This window comes from Enhydra lutris, unplaced genomic scaffold, assembly GCF_002288905.1.
Source record: "Enhydra lutris kenyoni isolate GAN:26980312 unplaced genomic scaffold, ASM228890v2 scaffoldscaffold112, whole genome shotgun sequence".
Classification (NCBI taxonomy): Eukaryota; Metazoa; Chordata; class Mammalia; order Carnivora; family Mustelidae; genus Enhydra; species Enhydra lutris.
In genome coordinates, this window is record NW_019154196.1 from 1,690,715 (window position 1) to 1,697,582 (window position 6,868).

Sequence of the window (6,868 nt, forward strand, 5' to 3'; positions counted from 1 at the left end):
ATAGATAGATAGATAGATAGATAAATATATACAATAGTAATGGAATATTACTCAGCCATCAAAAATGAAATCTTACCATTTGCAATGATGTGGATGGAACTACAGGGTATTATGCTAAGTGAAATAAGTCAGTCAAACTAAGGCAAATACCATATGATTTCACTTATATGTGGAATTCAAGAAACAAAACAGAGGGAACATAGGGGAAGGGAAGGAAAAATAAAGTATGATAAAAACAGAGAAGGAGGCAAATCATAAGAGACTCTTAAGACTTGGAAATAAATTAAGGGTTGCTGGAGGGGAGGTGGGTTGGAGGAATGGGGTAACTGGGAGATGGGCATTAAGGAGGGCACTTGATGGAACAAGTAACCGATAATCACTAAATTCTACCCCTGAAACTAATAATACACTGTATGTCAACTAAATTGAATTTAAATAATTTTTTTAAAAAAGAAGTGGGCAGAATATTAAGGGGGGGTTAGATGGAGAGAGGTGTTATTCTTTTTATAAATCTTATAGAGACCTTCTTATAGAAATGTGAATACTTGAATGTGCTAATTTTCCAATGAGGCATAAGTTGGTGGAAAAAAGAAGAAAAGTAAAATGAATTCATCCCCGTGGCCCCAGAAGTGGTAAGTGTAAACAAGACATGATTGGAGAAAAAGAGATAAAAAGGAAAAACCAAAGGAAGAAACAGAAAAAGAATCTAAGAAAAATTGAGATTGTTAGTTCAGTGGGAGAAGACTGGTGTTTGGAGCCACGCACATGTGTCCTCATGGGGTGGAAAACACCGGGGGCAGATTGGAGCCTATGTTCATCTTTCACAGGAGCAATATAGCAGATCAGACAAGTCAGACGAGCTGTTGGAGGTCAGGCCTCACCCAAGACCCTGGTAAAATCCCCAGGCAGGGGTCCATAAGGATCTTTTCTGCCGTGTGGTGCATAAACAATGACTCTTGGAAACTGAAAAAATGAAATGAAATGAAATGAATAAAAGTAAAATAAAACTAAATAAATAAATAAAATAAAAAATAAAATAAAATAATAAATACTCAACTTTTCCGATTCATCCATGAATAAGGAATCTGAGGAATCCGTTCAACCCCAATCCCCCAGAGACTATGCAAGTGGCAATCCCACTACTTGACAAATCACCAAGCTGTCAGCAGAGGGCGCGCCTGCCCAAAGAAGACAGAATTCAGATCCGCAGCTCGTCTTTTTCAGATCTAGAAGAGTTTATTTTGGAGAAGGACTGTTATATTTTCTATTTTTTTTCTACATTTTACAAGAGCTATACTATGAGCAATATTATTTATACGATCAGGAAAAAATGTTTTTGAAAATAAAATTCATTCTTCAACTTTCTAGTCAAATAGTACAGAAAATTATAGGTATTTGCCATATGGCAAAATACCAATTGTTGAATCATCTCAGTAGAAGAAATATGAATCTTCTTGGCACGAGTCTTTCAAATCTGTGGGTTTGGGAATTTTTGTAATAAAACTTTGGGGAATATCTTGAATATAAAATTGAGAAAAGTCTTAGGAGAAAAAAAGCAATTCACATCTATAAATTCTAGGACTTCTATCTAAATAATAGAACCAGTCTCTTAGACACCCTCACTCCTAGGTACTGATGAGCAAATGTTGAAAAATTCTCATTCTTATTAAGTATTTGTTCAAACATTCCCTTCTGAGTATGTAAAATCTTCTAACATTTCCATGACAGAACATAGACTACCAGGTAATGTCATCACTTAACAAATTACCCCAAAACTTCGCGTCAGAAAACAACCACTTTAGTTTGCTCACTGTTTGTGGGTCATAAATGCAGGAAGGGCTTGGCTTGCCTGGACAGTGGTCACTTGGGATGTCCTGTGCAGGTGCACTCGGAGGTCAGCAGGCTGGTGCAAAATGGCTCGCTCACATGGCTGTGGCCTCCCCAGCAAGACAGTCTCAGGGTCATGAGACTTCTCACATGGGAGCTCTGCCCAGCCCACGGCTCCTAGCTTGAGCAGCCCAGCAAACCAGGCAGAAGCTGGGTCCCTTTTCATGTTCTGACCTCAGTCCTGCTGCATGGCTTCATGGTTGGTCCCACAGTGGGACAACCCTGTTGTCTTCATCCAGGAGGGCATTAAGGGCTCTAGTGAGGCCTGACCACCACTCACCTACCCCATTTGGGGCTGAGGGGCTGCTCCCTTTTCCTAAATAGAAACTTAAAAAAATAGTAATAATAATAATAAGCAAACGCTATCTTCAAGGAGAGGTTTTTGACAGGTTTGGCCACATGGCTCGTACCCAGAGAAGACTGACTGACCATCATATCTTTTACAGGGTGAGAGAAGTTTTAGCTGAACACGTGGCTGCCACTCCATTTCCTTAGTCTCCCCTGAAAGCTGGGGAGCAAGAACAAGTTCTTGTGAGTGGGAGGTGAGGGAAGGTCTTCTGTACAAAGTCTGGGTATCGTTCTAAAACAAAAAAGGTTCATCCTCTCCTCCGTCCTGACCGGAGCCGGGACATCATCTTTGACTGGGAGCTGGGATGCGTGTGTTGAAGATATTAGGATGACAAATGAAAGACTGGGTCCCTAGTAGGTGTGGATGTGTTGGAGCAGTCCAGAAACACCACCCACTTGGATCCTTGAGCAAGTGAGAAACAGGCCATCTTATTTAGGCCAGGATCATGTTGGGTCTCTGTTCCAGCTGCCAGACTGACACCCCGTCAGATAAAGGTCCTCTGCTTTTTAACACAGATCGACTGTGCATCTCCTGGGAAAAGGCAAACAGATCCCTGGGTACATGGCTTAGGCAATGGTCACAAGAATGTAAGTAAGTCCTTTCTCCTCCCCTTAGAAAGAAAGAGCAGTAGGAATAATAAAATAAAATAAAATAAAATAAAATAAAATAAAATAAAACGGAATTATAACATCAAGTGGGGATCAATTAGAAGGTGCCAGGCTCTCTGACTTCTCCTGGAGGGTCTCCCACAACAGTGCACCAGCAGCCAGAGGATCTGGGAAGGATGTGGGGTCTACACTGTCAAAAATAGTGGGTGTCTGGGTGGCTCAGTCGGTCAGGCACCTGACTCTTGGTTTCAGCTCAGGTCAAGATCTCAGAGTCCTGGGATCAAGCCCCGTGTCGGGCTTCGTGCTGGGGGGGCGGGGAGGGATATGCTTTTGGATTCTCTCTCTCCCTCTGCCCTTCCTCCCCCATTTGTGCGCGCGCTCTCTCTCAAATAAATAAATCTTTTTAAAAACACTTAAGGAAAAACAATCTGCTCCCTTCTCAGTAAGCATTTCTGGGGCTAAGTGGCCTTGAAGAATTTCAGTTGTCATGTGTGACCCTGGGAAAGCCTCGCCCGCGGAAGCACCCTGGCCTTGCTTCTCACACAGTCCACTAGGATTAGGGCCATAGGCGGCTTAAACTCTGCCCCCCTCCAGGTCAAGTTTCCTAATGCACTCTCCAGGATCTCTCCACCACCCTGCCCTCTCAAATACTCTCTGTCACTGTCCTAAATCAGGCCCCCGGGCCCAGTGTGTGCCAGAGGTCCCAAAACTTCCCACACAATCACTGGCCCCTCCCTTAGTAAGAGGAATCTGACTAAACAGTTACTTTTTCCAGCAGGCTGGTATGTCCGTGTGAGCCGGTTCCGGCCAGGGAGCTATAATCGGGCTGTTTGCTGGCTTCCAAGAAAGGAGCGCTGGCCTCAGGAATTCACCTTTTGCCCTTCTTCCTTCCTCTTTCGTCCTGCCTAAAACATGAGCATGCCGACCAGAGCTCCCACAGATGAAGAGTAACATCTAGGATGGCAGTCCCCTGCGAAGGAGTGAGACACAGAAACAGAAGACAGCTGGGCCCTATACCCACCTAGAGCCCTAGACCACCTGGCTCTCACTTCCCTAAGACGCTGTAGTGAGTTTTCTGCTGTATGCAGCTGGATCTGATCCAGCATCCTGTCTGAGCGTTTTAGTATCAAGAGCCAGATTTCAAGGAAGCTGAAGGGGCAGCAGGAGAGAGAGTAACAGCCTCAGGACCACCCAGGCCCCTTTCTCTCAACAGCTAAGCCTGTACTCACTCGCCTTCCTCCCACCATCAGGTGGGGTCAAAAAGGAAACCTGGGGAAAGAGAGCACCCGGGACAGAGATTTCTCAAGGACGTGGACGGTTGCTTTCACGCATACTAATCCTCACAAGCACCCCAAAGGGAGGCAGGCACTGTTGTCCCTGCCCCTCAGGAAGAGGCCCTGGCAGGACAAAATGGCTGAGGCAGAGCTGGGCCCAGTGTAGGTCTTCCCGTGACAGGACTTCACCACCACAGCCGGTCTCTGGGCCTCAGAACAGAGGTGGTGCTCCTCCCCTCCCCTCTGCTCCAAGTATAAGCTCTCTGTGACATGCCCAGGTTAGACAGAGGGTGGTTGGGACAACGGATGGAGGTTCAAGGGCCCCAGCTGAGGCAAACCACTGATCTCTACAGAAATCCTGTTGGGAAGCCTGAAATCCAGCATTTGTGGAAGATTATCAAGAAAGAGGATAAGTGAGGAAAATTATGACACAGGTAAATATTTGACATGGTTATGAAACAGTGTACAGAGCATATATAAGTGTTCCACTCATATAAAGCTAAATAAATATTTCTGTGCCTTCATGAATTTTATTGATGAATAAGTGTTTTATTTATTTATGCAAGAAAGAAACTTGGCAGGTATAAATAGAGACGGGGGAATGTGGAAGTGTGAATGTTTTTATTATTATCTGCTTCCTGATTTTCTTTTTTTTTTTTTAAAGATTTTATCCATTCATTTGACAGATGGAGATCACAAGTAGGCAGAGAAGCAGGCAGAGAGAGAGGAGGAAGCAGGCTCCCTGCTGAGCAGAGAGCCCGACGACGCGGGGCTCAATCCCAGGACCCCTTGATCCCAGGACCTCTTGATCCCAGGACCCCGGGATCATGACCCGAGCCAAAGGCCTTAACCCACTGAGCCATCCAGGTGCCCCTGCTTCCTGATTTTCTAAGATGCAAATGTATTGCTTTTGTAATAAGAAAGGCTAAGTGGCCTTTAAGAATTTCAGTTGTCAAGTGTTGGATAGGATGTGGAGAAGGGGGAACCCTCTTACACTGCTGGTGGGAATGCAAGTTGGTGCAGCCATTGTGGAAAACAGTGTGGAGATTCCTTAAGAAATTAAAAATAGAGCTTCCCTATGACCCTGCAATTGTACTACTGGGTATTTACCCCAAAGATACAGATGTAGTGAAAAGAAGGGCCATCTGTACCCCAGTGTTCATAGCAGCAATGGCCACAATGGACGAATGGATAAGGAAGATGTGGTCCATATACACTATGGAGTATTATGTCTCCATCAGAAAGGATGAAAACCCAACTTTTTTTTTTTTTAAAGATTTATTTATTTGACACACAGAGAGAGAAATCACAAGTAGGCAGAGAGGCAGGCAGCGGGTGGGGGGAAGCAGGCTTTCTGCTGAGCAGAGAGCCCAATGTGGCACTCGATCCCAGGATGCTGAGATCATGACCTGAGCCGAAGGCAGAGGCTTAACCCACTGAGCCACCCAAGCGCCCAATACCCAACTTTTGTACCTACACAGAGGGGACTGGAAGAGATTATGCTGAGTGAAATAAGTCAAGCTGAGAGAGTAAATTATCATACGGTTTCACTTATTTGTGGAGCATAAGGAATAACACGGAGGACATGGGGAGATGGAGAGGAGAAGGGAGTTGAGGGAAATTGGAGGGGGAAATGAACCATGACAGACTGTGGACTCTGAGAAACAGACTGAAGGTTTTGGAGGGGAGGGGGGTGGGAAGTTGGGTGAGCCTGGTGGTGGGTATTATGGAGGGCACGTATTGCATGGAGCACTAGGTGTGCTGCATAAATAATGAATTCTGGAACACTGAAAAGAAATTTAAAAAATAAATAAAAATTAAAAAAAAAGAATTTCAGTTGTCATGTGCAAACCTGGGAAAGGGTCACACATAATTTTTTATTATTCTTTAAAAGATTTTATTTATTTATTTGACACAGAGAGAGAAAGAGAGAGCACGAGCAGGGGGAACGGCAGGCAGGGGAGAAGCAGACTCCCCAGGACCCTGGGATCATGACCTGAGCCGAAAGCAGCTGCTTAACTAAGCCATCCAGGCGACCCTACTTTTCATTTTTAGAAGGCATTGAAATCTAACATCAAACGCAGACCCCTCCAGCCCAGTCAGGTCCCCAGCCTCAGCGCCTGCTCCCACCTTTGGTCCCCTACTGTTCCCTGGTCCCCATGTTCCACTCCTTGCCCTTGCACCTCAGCCCTGGCAGGATTCTGAACACACCCAGGAGGGTCAGCTCAGGGAAAACATGGTCAGGGTCATCACCCATTTGTCCACACCGATGTATCTGTTACCTCACAAATGAAAATCCACCAGGAAGAAGAGAGAAAATCCACCAGAAAAGAGAGAAAACAGCTAAAAAGAGAGAAAATCCACCATAAAAGAGAGAAAATGGTTAAAAAAAGAGAAAATCCACCAGAAAAGAGAGAAAACGGTTAAAAAGAAACAATAGATCCAAAATGGAGTCACTTGTGGTAAACCCATGTCGCTAAACAGGGCTTCATACCCAACCTGAATGCAGTTTCAATCTTCCCCAAGAATGCAGTCTTAACCAGTTTGGAATTTCCTGGTCAGCCCTGATGACGTAATCCACCAAAGACCCTTCTGTTTCACAAAAGGAGGTGAACTTGCCCAAAATAAGTTTTTTTTGTTGTTGTTTAAGTCTGTTTAGGACTTCCTTGTCCTGCCTTTAAAAACCTTCCCTTTCTGGAGCCCTTTGCAACTCTTTTCTAGTTGCCAGATGGGATGCGACGATCATGAAA